We start from the raw sequence: 20,255 nt of genomic DNA, 5'->3' as shown, positions 1-20,255 counted from the left end.
AAACACCAATGCGGTACCCTAAACCCTAAAACACCACCCCCAGCACGACCCCCTATGCTACCCAAACACCACTGCACTACCCTAAACCCTAAAACACTATCCCCAGCATGACCCCCTACACTAAACAAACACCACCACACTAACCTAAACCCTAAATACCTACCCCCAGTATGACCCTCTACACTACCCAAACACCACTGCACTGCCCTAAACCCTAAAACACTACCCCCAGCATGACCCCCTATGCTACGCTAACACAACCTCACTACCCTAAACCCTAAAACACTATCCCCAGCACGACCCCTACACTACACAAACACCACCGTACTACCCTAAACCCTAAAACACTACCCCAGCACGACCTTCTACACTACCCAAACACCACCACACTACCCTAAACCCTAGTACACTACCCCCAGCACGACCCCCTACACTACCCAAACATCACCGCACTACCCTAAACCCTAAAACACTACCCCCAGCAGGACCCCTACACTACACAAACATCACTACACTACCCTAAACCCTAAATCCTACCCCAGCACAACCCCTTACACTACCAAAACACCACTGAACTACCCTAAACCCTAAATCTTCCCCCAGCACGACCCCCTACTCTACCAAAACACCACTGCACTACCCTAAATCCTAAAACACTATCCCCAGCATGACCTCCTACACTACCCAAACACCACTGCACTACCCTAAACCCCTACAATACCCAAACACCATTGCACTACCCTAAACCCTAGAAAAGTAACCCCCACCCCATTTCCAATCCCCCTTACCTGTCACTCCTTGTGGTTCCTGCTTCACGTCATCTCTGAGGGGCGGTGCATGTCGTTGTGAGGAAACGGAACTAGCCCAACAGGTACCTCTAGTATGCGCCAGGGGGCTGCGTTGCAGAGAGGTGTTCAGAGGCCATGCCCCTTTTTGCAACACTCTGCAATGCAGCTCTGTGGCGCTTACTGGAGGTACCTGGTGGGCTAGTTGGCCCCCAGGGTGCCTCAGGATTGACAAGGAAATAATTCCCCAACTTAATCCGCGCCACAGGATGTGTTTGCACACATGTGAACTCAGCCCCCGCCCCCTCCCTTCACCGCTGTGCAAATGCTCCCTGTGGCACGTTTTAAGTTGGGGGATTAACTCCCCTTGAATACTGAGGGTCCCTGGGGTGCAACTAGCCCACCAGCTACCTCCAGTAAGCGCCACAGAGCTGCGTTGCAGAGAGGTGTAAAAAGGGGCATGGCCTCAGACCACCTCTCTGCAATGCAGCCCCCTGGTGCATACTGGAGGTTTCTGGTGGGCAAGGTGGCCCCCAGGGACCCCCAGTATTCAAGGGGAATTTGTTCCCCCTCTGCAAACGTGCCAGGGGGCGCGTTTGCAGAGTGCTACAAGAAGGGGGCGTGGCCTCCGGTGCGATGCCGGTCTTTTTCTTTTTTTTGTGTTTAAGAAGGGGGGCTGTGTGGCCCCCCTTCTTTTCCTAATATTTTGGCCCTGGGGACCCCATCCCCCAGGGCCTGCCCCCTAATTTCTTTTTTTTTATAAAATATTCGAGAAGGGGGCTGCGTGGCCCCCCTCCCAAGGCCATAATCGGGCCCATCCCCGGGTCATGGCCCTGGACCCCCCATTTTGAATCTTTAGTGCCCCGGGGAGGTGGCGGTCCCCAGGGCATGTGGGAGGCTTCAGCAACCCACACAGGGTATGTATTTATTTTAAAAAAGCCCTGGGGTGGCGGTCCCCGGGGCTGCTGCGGTCACCGGGGCTCGGGGGGCCTTAGAGCCCCCCACATTGAACTATTAAGCCCCAGGGGTGGCGGTCCCTGGGGCTGTGGGGGGCTGTGTGCCCCCTGCATTTATTCATACTTTGCCCCGGGGGTGGCGGTCCCCGGGGCAGTGTGGGGGGGATTGGGCCCCCCCACACTTTATTTATAACATGCCCCTGGGATTTGGCCCCCCTGGGGCTAATATTCATTGAAGCGCGGGAGACCGCGCTTATTTTTTGGGATCGGCAGGATCCGTGCACACAGCACAGATTTTGCCGATTTAAAAAAAAAAATTCAAAATGTGGGGGGCCCTGGGGGTCCTTGTGGGACCCCCTAATCATGCCTAGGGGGTCAGGGTGTTTCTACCCTGCCCCCTTTTTGCGTTCTGCGCGTTTTTTCTTCTCTTTGTGCCTCAGTTCTATCGAGCCACAAGATGGCTGCCAACACTTCCTGGTTTGGAGTGTTGACAGCCAATTAGCATACAGCTCGTGCTCGGCAGGGTGCACGGATCCACCGCGCCCATAGATATATCTATGACTTTACTTTTGATTTTCTCAGAAACTACTGAACGGATTTACACCATTTAAGCAAAGGCACAAGTGCGAACCAAGGGCTACCTTTTTGCAAAATTTGGTGTAATTCCGTTCAGCATTTCAGGCTGTAGCTGCGACTAACGGTCCCTCTGTAAAATTGCATGGGGAAAACACATTTTGGGACCCCCCTTTTTTCTCGGCCCCTGCTTGACGAATCACCTCGATTCTTTCAGGATAGGAGCGGACCGGAGCGGGCCACGAGTTTTGAAAATTTTGCAAAGATTCATCAACTGGTGCCAAAGTTATTCCAAATAGAATGTTGCAGATTTCCTATGGATAATAGGTCCTAACTATAACTACCTACGGGCGACCGCCATTAGGTAATATATATATATATATATATATATATATATATATATATATATATATATATTATATATATATATATATATATATATATATATATATATATATATACATGTAGCTCCTGCTTGTCCCAAACTTGTGAGATGCACTCGAGCTCGATCACGGGCCTCAAGCTGCAGCCCTGTTCAGTAGGGGCACGCGACCGTGTATTTCAGAAGCTGTCAGCACCGGACTGTGCGTCATTTTCCTCTCACCACCAGCCTCTGATGAAGAAATTCGAAACGCGTCAGGCAGGGGTGTAGCGGCTGTGAAAGGAGTCAGCAAGCCAGCGTTTTCTACTACTGAACAGGGCTGCAGCTTGAGGCCCGTGATCGAGCTCGAGTGCAACTCGCAAGTTTGGGACAAGCAGGAGCTACATCTATATATACATATATATATATTTATTTTATGGCTTTCTGTCGTGTCACTCACCTGGCTTTTGTCCTCAGCGATGATGTTGGACTGCCTAGCTCTCCTAGGGTGACATCTGGTCAGGGAACTGTGCGAATCAACTGCTGACCCAGAAGAGGTGTTGGGACATAATAATAAACAGCGAGACTTGCGTGCTTTTTTCTCAGCCCCACTTGATAAAGCACCCAGAGATGTAGTGGGAAGAAACTGGGGTGAATTAACCTTTCTTTTGGAAAGCTTTGTAAATATTCGTCACCACAGACGTTATTAGCAAACCCCCCAAAAAATATTCCACTATTGTATCTATAACTGCACATTGCGACTCAAGGGTCATGTTTATGAGAACTGACGCAAAGCTGCGTTTCCTCACAAAAACTTGCGCTGCAATGCTACACTTTCTTGTGACATAAATGCACCATATTTATGGTATGGCGCACCATGTCACAAGGCCTGAGGTTGCGTCAAAAAATCTGACGCATCTCCTGGAAGGATGATGCAAAGCGTCGCAATGCAACTGTTACTTTCTTGACGCAAAGCAGATTTACATCTCGTAAAGCACCTTTATGTGCTGCAAATCAGTATTGCATCACACAGGAGTACGTTGTGTGGAGGGAACCTTCAAAATGTGATGTATTTCAAATAAAAAATGGAGAGAGCACCAACAACTAGCAGTGAGGGCAAGAACCTCAACCTCAGCTAAGATGACCAGATAGCAGACCAGGGAAAGAGGCAGAGTAATTTCAGTGAGGAGGAGATCCACATATTAATACTGAGGTGGCCTCTCTCTTTGCCACCTTCTCTTTGCCTTCTCTTTGCCACCTTCTCTTTGCCACCTTCAAATTTCAAATTGGGAAAGAAGGAAGCCATTTATGAGTCGATACTGGGTAAGATCAACAGTCTAGAACAAACAAAAAGGATAATGCCGGAGAGCAAGATGATGTGACATGATTATAATTGCAAGACCAAAGAGAAGCTGGTCAAGAGCCTGAGGGCAGCAATGAGTACAGGAGGAGGACCCGATGTCCAAGTGGAGTTGGACCCATTGGAGGAGCAGGTGACCTCACTCATCCCAACAGAGTTGGTGGTAGGAGTTCCCGGACAGGACAGTGCAATGGTCAAGGACTAGGAAGAACTACAGGGTAAGTGAAAAGGTTCACTGACAAAATATCGAGTCCAAAAGAATCTGGAACAAAAACAAAAATATGGAATTTAAAAATATCGACACCCTATACTTATAATTAAAATGGCAAAAGTATTTAAAAAAATATAATTTTCACTAACATAGTTGTCTAAAATATCGATTTATATATATATATATTAATGTAACATTAATTAAATTAAATATTAATACTAATATAATGAAAATAAACTATATTTAATAATTGAGAAATATAGCAATTATCATTATTTAAAGAACTTAAAACAAATATATAGATATATATTAATGTACATTTGTACTTACTTATATATTATTTACAAATAAAAATAAATTCATATATTTAATTTATACTATTTTTAATATTTTTTTCATGTAATGACATAAACAATAAATATAAATACATATATCCATTCCCATAAAATATTTATAAAACAAACCATTTTGATTACAAATGATAAACTCAAACAAAATAAAAATGTTGAATTTACTAACAATAAATAAAATATTTAAAAATAATTATAATTAATATAACTTAAGTAACCAAAAACATATTAGTATAAGTTTAAACAGTATAAGGAAAACTAAAACATTTTAAAATGTATACATCTACTATAGCCATTACGACTTATAAATAGTAAACAAGGTTTCAAACTCAGGAGGTGTAACATTTACAAATCCCACTACACATAATGCAACAGTAGGTAAAGTGTTGGATGTCTGAGGGGTAAACTTTACTATTCCCACTTCATTGAGTGCAACAGATGGGAAAGTTTGGGTTGCAGAGGGAAAAAATGTACATTTCCCTTGTTTCCTTTGGGCACCTGCATCCGTTGTGAGGACACCTTTCTCCTGCCTGCTCCCTGGTGTCTTGCAGTTCCTACGGCTGGGCTTGGCTCCGCCCCCTTCTCAGCAACGTGGGACCGGCCGGGCTTGGCCGGACCCGAGAAACCACAACACCCAGGATCCCCTGGGACAGGACGATATTGCAACACACTCCAGGAGGCCCTTAAAGGTCCGCCTAGTCCCTCGCCCCGCGAGGATGTGCGCGGGACATGCCGGGAGAAGCCCGGGACAAGGGCGGGGCCATCTGCAGCCGTCCGAGGCCAGAGGAGGCCGGGCTGGGCAGACCCCTCTGACGGATCCTCGCGCTCTAGGACTGGGATTCTGCTTTCGGTATTATTCTATTATCCCACTATACTGCCATATTGTATTTTATTTAATGTTTTGTTAGAGTCAGGTGCCTATCTAAGCACCCACCTTATTACTGTTATTAGATTTTAAGCTTTGAAAGATATAACTGTTGCCGCGAATTTCGGGGCTATTAGGTCTTTGTTTATTCCCTAACTTTTTTTTTAATTCAAGTTTCCACCCGCTACACTATGGGTAAAACACTACCTTCTTCATCTCGGCCGTGTACTAGACAAAACACTGCTCCAGCCACGCAATTACCAAGCCTAACAGCCATAGACAAAATGTTGCAAAAAACCAATGGGGTAGTGGCTACAGCTATTGAGAACACTGAAAGGCGTTTATCTATTACCCCAGTCATCCCCCCGGAAGTGTTACCTGGAAATGTTTCTTTAGCCACCTGTATCTCATCTGATTCGCTGATAGCCCCTTCCTTTGTTGAGCTTCCTTGTGCGCAGTTAGGACATGTGTCTGCGCAAACTGCATTAGATTGCCCCATGCTGGCTATTTCAACAGGCTCTAAAGTGACTAAAAAGGGCTCTAAATCCTGCCCCAGAAATAAGAAATCCAAATCGAAAAGAAATCCTGCGAAGGTTACTCCCTCAGCTTTGGACACTGTCCAGAATGAGTCAGGCACCCCCTTTTCATCTTTAGCTCCCCCAATTTGGGTTTCCCACCTATTCATCGATTTGCAAGCACAAATTGAACAGCTCATCAATTCGCAGTTTAAAACTTTATCAGGCAGAATTGATAAAATCATTTCTTTGATTAATAACAAGTGTAAGGGGGGAGAATCTTTCACATCCCTACCCAAGAATGACCATCCTCCAATGGCAGTAGGTAATCCAGAACATCAGGTACTCAACCCTAGTTCTATTGAAGGGCCAAGCATTGTTAACCAGTTATTGGGCTTGCTACCAACGCATATTCCTGGCTGCTCTTCTAACACTTCAAATCTTAGTCCCGACATCAGCGCTAGGCCCACTTTGGATAATGTTACCTCACCTTTCCTGGCCCCCCTTCCATCCTGTAAATCCAACAGCAATTTGCAGAGGGGTGGGGGCCGGTGTCTCTAAAAGCGAACACCAACTATTTAAATGACGGAGATTGTAGATCTACATTATATCCACAGTTGCCACCTGAGGCTTCCCCATATGTGGTGGTATTATCTGGTGTGCCCCCGTTGTTGGGAGATCGTAGTGAATCACATAGTGAGCTAAAGAATAAAATATTCTTTTGGTTAAATCACCATAGACCACTAATGAGAGCGGGACAGGGGGAAATCCTCCTAGTCAGAAGAGTTACCTGGTTGGGGACTAGATCGAAAGATATAGGAGGGGAATGTGTGACTGTCAACTTCAGGGACCCCGGAGTGGTTGAGCACATTCTCGACTGGGGTGGTGCAAGTGAACAGGGTGAGATTATTCCATTACCCTTGGGGTACTTCTACACTAGGGATACCACATCTGGGGGTCTCAGATCTAATTGTTACTACAAGGATGATTGGGCGGGTGAAAATTACGTACCCCTAGCCAACCGCTACACCCCTCTGAGTTGTGTAGATTGACTTCCACAGCTTTCAAGGCCTAATCCACCCGCCCCTCCTGTTGTGGGGGGCATCGTGGAGGCTCTAGTAGCCCCTGTAGTAGGTATGGGATTAGCCCTTTCCCCAACCACTGGTGTAAAATTAACCTCAAGTGTGCTGTTGGAGGGACCTTCTTTGGCTAATTCCACAGAGCTCTCACCTAACTCTACGCCCCTCCCTCTTCCCTCTAGCCCCCAAGTTGTGGCTTCTTTAGGCCCATTAGTGGGTTCCTGGAACGTAGCAGGGTTGCTTCCAAAATTAGGTGATTCTGATTGGGGGGAACTGTTGGACCAACATGACCAATGCCTGTTTCAAGAAACCTGGATGCTGCACCCGCCCAACATGGCGGGTTTTGCAACATTTTATTCACCAGCGGTCCAGGGTCCCCGAGGTAGACCGTCGGGGGGTTTGTGCATTTGGGTATCTCTCTCCCTGGGGTGCTCAGTGAAAGTTGTTGATTCTCACTCCCCAGATCTTCTTTCCGTCATCCTCAATTTTATGGATGGCTCATCAATGTTGGTCGCCAACTTATACTTGCGCCGTCTTCCCAACGAGCAGGGGTTATCTATGTTGGAGGCCCTTGATGAGCTCCTATCATGCATCTTACCAACTTCCCATAGAATTATAAGGGGTGACTTTAATTGCCATTTTGAACCCTTGGCAGGGATTCCTTCGGTAACCCTGGATGAGGATTCCATCTGGCAGATCCAGGAGTGTTCGGCGTACCCAGCTAGGGGTTTATCGCCATTAGCATTGCAAATAAGTAAGCTTTTGGTAGCCCATTCTCTTAGGGCCTGCAATGGCAGAATTCCTCCCGATGTTCCTGGGAATTTCACATTTAATAGAGTTGGGAAGAGCTCTACTATCGACTATATATTAGTCAACGTAGCGCTCTGGTCCCATATAAAGGCATTCCGTGTTATTCAGAGGGTTGATAGTGACCACAACCTTCTCTCTCTGGAACTAAAACAAAAACTGGGCCACTCCCATGGTAGGGTGGATTTGGAGACCCCTGTCCTCATGAACCTGATTTTAGCGGCGGGTGGCAGACGTATCAGATGGGCTAGATTTGTGTTGGACCCTGGAAAAGTGGCCGAGCTCTACTCTTGTGTAGTGCCCAAATTGGGGGAGGCTTTTAATCTCCCCACTGGGAATTATGACTCATCCTACTTTCAGGATTTAGTTTGCATCCATTCTAGTGTCACAAGTATATTGGCAGACTATTTTTATACCTCAGCTAACAACCGGCCACGAACAAAAAAACAGGCCCAATGGTATAATAAAGCCTGCAGACAGGCGAAAAGAGTTCTGGTTAGAGCGGTTAAAACTGGCTCTGTGATGAGCATTAGAGTTGCTAGAACCGCATACAAAGCCTTAATAGTCTCGGCTAAGTCTGAGTGGGAAGAACTAAGATGGGCAAACATAAAAGAAGCCCTGGATAGGCATAATTACACAGAGTTCTGGAATTTAGTGAGATCGGGATTGTCAGATGGAACTCCAGCTTTCTCACCGAACCTGAGTGAAGAGGTTTGGCTAGCTCACTTAAAAGCCATTGTATTCTCTTTCGAAAGTTGCTCCGGTGGCGCATTCAGGCTCCCTTGTTGGGAGTCCATCGCCTCCAACACTTTTGGCTGAGGGTGAGCGCATTTCCTTTTCTCTCCAAGAAATTAAAGTGGCCCTTGAAAATCTGGCGCCGGGGAAAGCCCCGGGAGTGGATAGAATTCCAGGAGACTTATTCTTGAGCGAGCAGGAAGTTTGGGCTCCTTATATTTGGCTACTATTCGATTCTATTTTGAATGGCATGGAAATTCCCGGAACCTGGCTGGGGGCCGAGATTATTCCTATCCACAAAAAGGCCTCCCCTCTAGACCCGGCTAACTACCGTCCCATTAGCCTTATTGATGTCCTGCAGAAACTGTTCTCTCGCATTCTTTTAACAAGGTTGCAGAGATGAATTGACGACCAACAAATCCTGACCTCCCTTCAAGCGGGGTTTCGTTGTAAGGTCTCCACCATTGACCAACTATTTAGACTCCAGTTGGTCTTTTGGAAAACGGTAACATTTGGGGCCGGTAGTTTGTATCTGATCTTTGTTGACCTTCGTTCTGCTTTTGATCTGGTCCAGAGGGATAAGCTTTGGGCCATTTTGAGGGAGATGGGGGCACCCACATATCTATGCCATTTATTTAAACGGCTACATCAAGGTACCTTCGCGAGGGTGAGGTATGGGAACAGCGGGGAGCTCTCGCTCCATTTCCGGTGGAACGGGGAGTGAGGCAGGGGTCCGTCTTGGCCCCTACTCTTTTCTCTATGTTCCTTATTGGACTAATTGATCATTTATTGGGAGCCAGGGACTTGGACTCCCCCAGCTTGGCTGCCCGGAAGATCCCAGCCCTGATGTTCGCTGACGATACCCTATTGCTATCGAAAACCTCTATGGGTATACAGCGAACATTGGAGGCTTTTTGCCTTTTCTGCAAGTCAAGGAACCTGGAGATTAATCTGGCAAAAACCAAATTTATGCCCTTTAATGCAAAAATATCTAGTTGCTTGCACCCTCATCTGGACGGAGTGGCACTTGAATGGGTCTCAACCTTTGATTATCTTGGTGTAACACTGAACAATAGGATGGGTTGGTGGCCCAAGGTAGCTAAAGCAAATATGATGTTGGCCCAATCCTCTGGTGGCATTCTAAACGTCCATAGTGGGTCCCCACTTAAATCTTTGGGCCCGCCCCTAGAAATGTATAAGTCCCAGGCGAGAGGCGGGGCGCTCTATGGGGTAGAGTTATGGGGCCACTTGAGTGCCACTTCCCTGATGACTACCGAGAATGCTTTTATTAGACGTTTAATGAGTCTACCACAGAGCACACCATTACTCCCCCTACGCCTTGACTTGGGCTTAGCCCCCATTCAGGGGGTCATTTCGAATCACCCTGTGTTGTACTGGAGGCGGCTCTGGTCCACCCCGGAGTTGCTAAGCTATAGGGACGACTTAAGTGATTTGTTGTCCTTAAGGGGGGCTGGGAAAATCCCCTGGCTACAATATGTTATGAATGCGTGTCAGTCCCTAGATAGGAGCAATTTATGGCGTGCTCCAGAACAGACGTGTCACTCATTATCCAGGAGAGAGCTGGTTATCCTACTTAATAAGCACAATTGGAACTTGCTCTTACTAATCTGTCTTTGGGCAGACTGACCAATTGGTTTTTGGAGGCAAAAGATCACTACCATTTTGAGAAATGCCTGAATATCATCCAAACCGCATTGGCCAAGAAGCTGTATGTCCAATTGAGATATGGGACACTCCCTCTGCGGGCTGTGACAGCTAATTGGTCAGTCAACCCTGCGGTCTCTAGTTTATGCGTTGGATGCAATAGGTGTGAAGAAACAGATTTGCATGATTTGCTCTTCTGCTGGTTTTATGCTAGAATCAGAGCTCACTGGATCACTCCTCTTTGCAAACTGTTGGGCCTTAGAGACTACAGGGAAGCCTTCAGAATTCTAAAATTTGACACTACTCCTATAATTGTTTTTGCAATTTCGAGATATATTTGGGCCATGTGGAGCGCCCGAAGTGCCAAAATTAAACAGCATTTATCTACTGTATCTGTGTCTTCACAGGCCTAGTTTTACCATGGATTGATTTTATTCCTTATATCCCTTATTTTTAGTGTATAGGATCAATCTGGCCCTAATTATTTTTAATTTTATCATGAGTATTCTATTTATTTATGAATCTTGTATGGTGGTATGCTGGAATTGTTGTATCTTTCTCTTTTTTATGTCTATTGCTTTTATGGTTCGCAACCGATAATAAAGCTTTATTGAATTGAATTGAACTATTCCCACTACAGTCAGTGCAAAAGTAGGGAAAGTGTTGGATGACAGAGGGATCCAATTTACTATTCGCAATCCAATAAGTGCAACACTAGGGAAAGTGTTGGATTGGGGAGGGGAAAAATATACTATTCCCACTCTATTCAGTGCAACAGTATGGAAAGTGTTGGATTGCGGAGTGGAAAAATATACTATTCCCACTCCAGTCAGTGCAACAGTAGGGAAAGTGTTGGATTGTGGTCGGGTAAAATTTACTATTCCCACTCCAGTCAGTGCAACAATAGGGAAAGAGTTGGACTGTGGCAAGGTAACATTGACTATCCAACTCCAGTCATATTATAAGTTAATATATTTTTTTTTAAATCAAAATACCAAAATCTATTATCAAAATACTAGTAACCAATAAATACAATATAATTTATAATTAAAATCATAACACATGCAAAAATAAATTAGAATTAAAAAGTCACTCTTTTTAATTTAGTTATTACTGACATAACTTTCTACCCTACACCTCTACAAGCTACACACCACACATCTAAAATGTATATTTAGATTTATAATATTTACACATTTTACACAATTAAGGGGCTGATTAGGATGTCATTCAGAAAGGCTCCAAATGGGATTCGGACTCTCAGAATCTGATTTGGAACCTATGTTTCCGACCGAGCCGTACACCTTTCCAACTCACCGAATACGATGCCCGGAAACCATTCGTTCTGTCCGATTCGGTTCCGAAAGGCATTCAGACAGCCACAGTCTTTCGGAGCCTAATCGTACAGCTCTATGGACACGGTTTCCGAATGACCGATTACAATGACCGATTTGGGCAGCCGTTCCGATTCAGGCTGCCCGAAATGAAACGGCTGTCGGAATCTGACTTTGGGTGACCATTGCAGGCCCCCCTTCACCCTGAGACCTCCAGTTGGGGCCTCTGGAGCTACCTGAGGGACCCCTCTTTCCCACCATGCACAATGTGGCTGGCACCATGGGTTGCCCGCCACAGGGTGCAAGGTTTTCCCCAACCACCTTTTTTTTGAATGGGAGCATATGTTCTAGTTCGGAACACAGGCTCCCATTGAAGTCAATGCAAATCCGACCGAACGATGTTGGGAAGCATCGTAATCAGTTGGTCAGACTCGCATAACCCGATTCATTAGAAAACAATTCTGCAGCAGATTCGGTGAGATGAGTGTCCGAACGACATCATAATAGGCCCCTAAAATTCTAATAAAATATTAATGCTATTGAACTACTAATAAAACAATTACATTTAATTACCTTCACAAACAAACAACACACACCTAATATATAAATAAAAAATAAATGTATTAACCCATTGTGTGCCCCGCCCTTTCCCCGCTATGTGCCGGGCGTTGAATTAGCGGGCGGGGTTCATGACGAGATAGTCTCGTCATGGGCACAGCGCAACCGCGGCCCATGACGAGACCATCTCGTCATGGGCACTCAAGGGGTTAAAGAATCTACATAATTAATATTCAATTAAACAATTAATGTTACTAATTAACTAAGGCTAAATTAATTATATTTAATTAGCTTACCACCTTTTACCCCTACAAATGCAACCCACACATATAACCTAAACAATATTTTAATTACATATTTACTAATTAATTATCATACAAACAATTATTAAAAGTTAACAATATTTATAAGTTATTACAATTTCTACATATTCTTTACCCACAAAAAACTACAAAAAACCCAAGCAAAAATATATATTACACAAATTACATAAATAATTATCAATTAAATAACTATTTATAATAATAAATACTTTTAAAATAATAATAATTATTTACTTCCCACCCTATACCCATACAAACCTACAGCCCACACGTTAAATTGAAATCAAAAGCAATTATTTATACAATTAACATAAGTAATGATCAATTAAATAATAATAAATAATTAAACAATCGAATTATTATTGAATTATAATTAATTAACTTCCCACCCTATACCTCCACAAAACACAGAACCCACACTTCAAACTTAAAAAAAATATTTCCTTAAATAATTATCATTTAAATAATTAATAATCATTTAAAAATAATAATTAATTAATTATAATTAATTTACTTTCAACCCTATTCCCTTACAAAACTCACAGCCCGCACTTACAACTTAACTGCCAAAAATATTACTTAGACAATTAACATAAATACTTATCAATTAAATAAATTATATTAATTAAAAAAAAATACTAATTATTTTTAATTAATTTACTTCCCACCCTATTCCCCTATAAACCACACAACCTGCTATGGTACAACAAAATCACAAAAATTATTTCATTAGATTTAAAGACTACTATTACTGTGCCCTCAGGAAGGTTTGAGTCTGGGTGGTGGTTGGGTGCAGGGCCTGCCCTTATGCATTAAACCACTAGGTTGTTGAGGGCTGTGCACCCATGGGGGGGTGGCGTGGCCCTGGCTGGAGGCCAAAAGCAAGGCCCTGCAGCCAAACCCATGTGTCATATGGCTACAGGCTCTCCATGGTTTGGGTTTTGCACTTTTGGGGGGTTGGGGGCAGGGCCTGACCAGAGGCCAGATCCTGCACCCAACCCTACACAGTGCATGGCCAAATGTCATTGGCTGCGGGATGTTAGGGGCACGGGGGCCGAGCCCTTCAGAAGGGATCAGTCAAGCCCTCTACAAAACCCCACTGCTCACCTCCGAAAGTGGAACGCAGTGCGGAGTTGGCTGCGGTCAACCCCGCTCTGTGCACTGCCAAAAGCTGTGCTCAGTGGGTGGTTGGCCAATATGATAAGAAAAATCCCCAAATTTCACCAGTTATATTTACTGAACTATTTCCACTTTGCACCCCTGCTATGCACTACTTATGACCTCTTATATGACATTATTCATGGCATGTTAAATTATGTCATTGAAGACATCACTGATGACATCTCAAATGATATCACATGACCACAGTTCTGGTTACATAAAACTATCATCTTATATAGCACTACTGGAGTGTGAAACAATATAATAGCAGGCATTTTTGTTTTTGTCTTGTACTAAAAAACCAGGAAATAGAATAAAGTTTATTGACAATACACAATAGCGATAGAATCCATCTCATATGTACAATTGAGATTTCTCTACATTAACTGATAATTTATATATGAAAGTATGTAGGTAAGTATAGATTCACTGTTCTCAAATGTAAACCTTCATACCTGTATATATGCCTCTATTTGTTTCTTTATATCTATATCAATATGTATATCCAAATCTAAATCTATTTCTATATCTCTATTTATATCTATATTCACAGAAAAAAACATAGGTTTCAGGCACGTTATAGTTAGGAATTAGCATTTAAAAAACCTCAGAAATTCACTGAAAAAACCATAGGTTTCAGGGGTGTTATAGTTAGCTGGACTTTTCACTTGTACAAAACCATTGAAATTCCCCCGTTATAGTTAGTTCAGCTAACTATAACTCGCGCGCCCGCAATGCACTGCTGATGACGTCACATATTACATCACTCATGACATGGTCAGGGACATCACTCATGACATCACTGATGACATCTCAAATGACATCACTGATGACATCACTGATGACATCATCCAGTGAATGTGTGTTTTTCTGAAAATTAAATATGTTTTATATATGTATATCTCAAGGTCGATGGAAGAATAAATGGGTATATAAGTATCTAAATGGATGATTTGTTTTTGAAAAATTGATTGTGTAACTGACTGATTAAGTGTATCATAGTGAATACATGTAAATATCTCTATCAGTCTCTCACTTTGTGTATAAGTGGCTGCTTTTTTTTTTTTACCGTACGCGTACGATAAGCGTATTTTTTTTTTTTTTTTTAAACTAAAAAACAATTACCACATTACAAGGTCCTTGGGGGATTAATAACTAAATACTGAAAATCTGTTTGAGGAGAAGTGGAAGAAAGGGACCATCTAATTTCTGACTTACCTGACCCACCCAACAATTTAATTTTTAATTAAAATTTAATTGAAATTACTTGTAAAAATGGGGTTTTTTTTCGAAAATTTTCTTTCACAATCTGAAAAAAAAGAAAAATGTATTAATATTTAATAAATCATTATATAATACAGTACACGTACAAGATTGTTTTGAAAAAGCCCAGAATCTCTTCTCACTTAAACATAACATTATAGAAATGCAAAATATTCAAAAAAAATATCATCTAATAACAATAACTATTTCTAAAAAATACCGTCTGACAATTTTGTTACAGAAGCATAATCACAAAAATAATATATCTCAAATAACTCCACAATACATCTGGTTACATTTCCTTTAGGCCAAATGGTAATTTTAAAATTATTTTTTGATTAAATTTCCAATGGTAATCTAATAAAATTCCAAAATTTAAATTGTACAGATGTTACCGATTCTCTCTAAAATTTTGGTTTCCGAAAGATTAATTAGTATTTAAATAAGTCCACAATACAATTGGTTACCTTTCCTTTAGGCCAAATGGTAATTTGAAAAATCTTTTTATTTGAAAATTCCAATGGTAATCCAATAAAATGGTAAAATTGTTTTGTACAGATCTTGCCAATTCTCTCTAAAATTTAGGTTTCAGGAAGATTAGATAGGAATTTGCTAAATCAAAAGGCAAACGTTGCTTGAAAATCAATTGGGAATCATTACACAGTGTCCAGCCTTTTTCACATTTAAGATAAACTGTGTAATGTCCTGAAGTTACAGTAGGTCCTTCATGGAAAATTATTGCAACTGTTACAAAAGTTTTTCCTGAAATTGATAATTGCTGTCCTATAAACTTCTTTATTAAAGTATCCAATTTTGAACCATCAGCTCTACATCGTTGCATCATTAAAATTACATACTGTCGGTATTCCTTTAAAATTAACGTTGAAAACATGTCTGATTTACACTCACTGCATTCCATGCTATGATTAGCATCTTTAACTAAGTTAGCAAAAGTGACTATTTTACACTCTGGCAATGTTAAATAAATAAACCTTTCAGAATCAACATTAGAGCCACATGTATGGAAACAGTTTTCACAACTATTTTCCCATTTATAAGAGAGACCAAACATATTTTCAATGTGTACCCCTTCTTCTTCCAGTACCTGAAGAAAATACATCAAGAATTCCTGTGCGTCTTGCTGTATATTTTGAGAAAACTGTGTTCGTCCTGAACATACATCTAAAAGTTTTCTAATTTCAGTAGCACTTTCTATTTTAGTTTTATCATTACTCAGCTTTTCAAAAAGGAGACTCAACTCAGAACAGAATCTTTTTCTCTGATTTACTATTATCTGTTCTTTCAAACTTTCCAGATAAAATACAACATTCAGCACTACATTAGCGTAGCAGTTGACACCAGAGCTATTTTCAAAATGACAACCTACAACCTCTTCAACATTTTCCTTTTTCTTTTTGTTTGCAATTACATCACTCCTCTTTTTTTTTCTCCTCTCTACATCCTCATTATAGATATTCTCAATTCTCCTTTTTCGAGAAACAACACGTTTTTCCAACACAGGATACTGACCTAAATGAGGAGCATAGGTTCTTCTTAATCTATTATACTCCTTTACACAATTTGGATCAGCACTAACTTTTGAGTCATCAAAGTCTATCATAAATAAACCAGATATTGTTTTCACTTGTGACAAAGCAACATAAGCCATACCTTCTTTGAACACAGTTGAACCAATGTTTACAAAAGCACAATCTACAGTCAATCCTTGAGACTTGTGAATAGTTACAGCATATGCTAGAGAAAATGGAAACTGTTTCCTACGTACATATAAGTCTTTCACAAGCATGAAACGAACTGTACAACGACAAATGTCTATAACTTCTTCTATCTGATCAAATTTTATTTTTAAACATTCAATTTCATCTTTTTTCTGGTAATTAATAAAACCCACAACTCTTCCCATAGCTCCATTCACTAAACCTTTTTCAACATCCAAATTTCTCCTTAAAAATACTCTACAGTTCATGCAAACATATAGATTTTTTTCTAATCCAGCTGTTTTGGAAATGTTCTTCTCTAGTGAATCCAATTTATTTTTCAGTTTGCCTGTTAATGTAATAGTAATTCTTTCATGCTGAATTTTGTCCACTGCTTCCAATTTCCTAATCTCTTCCTTTTCCAATTTCAAAAGTTCCTCATTGAATATTGAGCATTCACGTAGAGTTGGCATTGAGCAGATGACACTTTTCTTTTCTGCAATGTTCTTGTATATTTTTGCTGCAACTATTTCTTCCTTTGGGAATAAATTATGTAGCAACCGACTCTGTAATGCTTTCGTGCCAGCTTCAGTGAGTAGTCCAATTCTGATATCTTTCAGAATACTTCCATATTCTTCATCGTTTGCTTGCCTCATATTAGTAGTAAGTTCCTTGTACTCAAAGAAGGACCAAATATTTGCATTACCAATGCTTCCCAATGACTTCTTTGTGTCTTCATGTGTCACAGTATTAAACACTGGTTGTCCTTTAACTGGAGTAAGCTGTAGAAGATCCCCAAAAACTATGACATGTTTTCCACCAAATAACACGTCATAGTCTGTCCTTAGAATTTGCTGCATTCTTAAATGCACAAAGGCAAGCATTAAGTTTGATACCATGCTCACCTCTTCAATAATGAGAACTTGCATCTTCTTCAATACTCTTGAAACTTCCAAGCATGCTTCTCCAGTTAGCTTGTGGTATTGTATTTTGTTCTCATGCTCCACTGGTAACATTAGCAAACGATGTAAGGTGATTCCTTTTATGTTATATGCTGCTAACCCAGTTGTACAGTAACCACACAAGACAAAGTTGAATCTGTTTTTTGCTGTAGGTAGCTTCTGATGACTTTGATTAAGAAACGTTTTCCAGTTCCAGCTTGTCCGCTTACATACATCCTGATTGGTTGAAATGATGTGCATGAGCACTCTTTTTTTTCATGTTGTAATCCGTGATGAATTTTGTTTCTGATCTCTTCATAAATTTGTTGCTGCTCTTCATTCAGTTGTCTTTCCAAATTTGGTAAGTCTATAAATTCTTCTTGAGCTTGATTCATAGCCATTTCCACTTCAGTCATTGCTATTGCAGCTTCATTTTCAACAATTGGTTGTCCTAGGGGATCTTGACTGAGTGTTCCAGAACTTTGGCTGTCTTGAGAACTGTCTCTAGCTACTTCAGCTGCAATTGTAGTTTCCTGTTCAATTTCTTCATTTAACATTTGCACATAATTTCTGAAAGTACTGCATTCTATGCTGTCTTTGCAAGCATTAAAGGAATCTTCATAGCTTTGAAATTCTCCCAGTAGTTCGTCCTCTGAACGCCATGGTTTAAACAGCTGTAAAAGAGCCAAGTAGTAAAATTCCTTTTTGTCAGTAGTGTCGCAACTCAGCTTCCGGTGATTTATCAAACTTCCTTTTGTTTGCTTCACCAAACATCCTTCCTCACCAATGACTTTATATTTTCCATTGTTGATGTCTTCTGCGGTTTTCCGTGAATAAATGTAGTTCTGCAGCACTTCATAGAGACACATGTTCTCTAGATGAACACTTCTCTTTGGGTAATATGTGTCCAACATGTTTGATTTCAAAATATCTGTACTTTCTGGGTCATTCTCGGCCAAATATTCAATTTCTCCAACAGATTTCAGTACCAGATTTCTCATTGCTGCAAGGTCTAAACTTGCCCAAATTCTTCTTCTTGATTTTGAGTAGAGACTCGCAAAAGATAACCTATCTAAACATTCGTAGGATCCAATTTCTCGATGCGATAACATCTTTAAACTGAAACTGTACAGCTTCTTACTGACAGTCTTCTCGTGAGAAATCTCTTGCCACATTTCTTTCAATTCAGTTTTTTCTGATTTCGTAATGTAAGACGTAACATATCGAGCAACAGCAATGGAATTGTCAGCTACATACTGTATATCCATGTTAGCATTCCACATGGATAAAATGACTGGGTTGTAGTCATTTATATTTTTTGATTCTTCTTTTCTTTTTAGGTTGTAGGTATTCTTAGGTGATTTTCTTGTAATAGTATGTCTCACAGCTGACATAAAACTGTTTACTCTTCCTTTTGAAAGAACAGGTCTAGGAAATCCAAATCGACATTTAGTGTAGAATTTATCTTTTGTCTTGTACTTCCGTCGACAGTATTTTCCACACCGATGACTTTGGAAACGTAAAACTTGCTCTTTTAACTTTTTCTCTTCTGTGCTTTTTGGTATAGCACATGTTGCATATTCTTCAATAAAAGATAACACTGCTTCATCAGTATCTGTTCCAAACTTTGGGGCATCCTTGATCCACAACAGCATATGAATATGAGGAGCACCTCTTGCCTGGTACTCTTTTCTCCAAAAGAAATCCACAACTTCTCCAAGAGGTGGATTTTTTTTATTGCAGATGAAGGACATCATAGCCTCAAATCTATGATTGAAATATCTGCAAACGTTAACCGGATCCAATGAGCACAGTTCTCTTGCTGTCTTGTATTCGATGTTTTTAATGTTTGAATTTGCCTCTCGTAGAAAATCCAGTAAATCATCCCAAGCGTACTCAGCACAGCTTAGGGTAAGGAACCATGTTGGTGTTCCTAAATTCCGTAACATGCATTTTAATTCACCATGGCATCGGTACCAATATTCATTTGTTCCACGCTGACAAGCCATCAGATTGATCAGTTGTGTTTCCAAATGATCATCTCGGTGCTGCTCTTTCTCCATAAAATCCTTAGCAGACACATTTTGTAAATGTACTCCACTTTTTAAAATGTGATTTACTGCATAAGACAATGCAGACAAGTCGCTTTCAAATAAAAGATGGAACAAATAAGGAATACTTTGTCGAAATCTTGGATCTTCTGCATATAGTCTTGTAGTCCGATACTCAGATGCTGGAATCTGTTCTGGACGTTCATCGTATCGTCCTCCTTTTCCTGTAGGAAACAGCTGGGGAAAACATCGAGCTTCCAAGCTCTCCTCCCATACACTCACGGGAGTTCCTTTTGCTTTCTTCATCTGAAACAGATCAATAGTATCTCCCATAACTTCTTTTGAATGAAGAGGATGTATGCTAAAATGTTCATAAATTTCTTCTTCCTTTGACTTGTCCACTTTTTCAATTTGTCCAGTTGGTCTTTCTGTGTCTTCTTGTAAATCTTCTTCTTCTTCTTCTTCTATATAAATTGATTCATACCATTTGTTATTCCTTTTCAAATACAAATTTGCTCTTTGTACTTTCCGTACATCTACCAGCTCCTGCCAAATCTTCTTATTCTTTGTAGGTACACCATTAACCAGAATAACTAATGGTTCAGTTTCCAAAGTATCTGCATCAATAGTTTCCATATTTTTTT

The sequence above is a fragment of the Triturus cristatus genome, chromosome 1_2 (genome assembly GCF_964204655.1).
Source record: "Triturus cristatus chromosome 1_2, aTriCri1.1, whole genome shotgun sequence".
NCBI classification, from domain to species: Eukaryota; Metazoa; Chordata; class Amphibia; order Caudata; family Salamandridae; genus Triturus; species Triturus cristatus.
Note: the sequence above shows the minus strand (reverse complement) of the source record.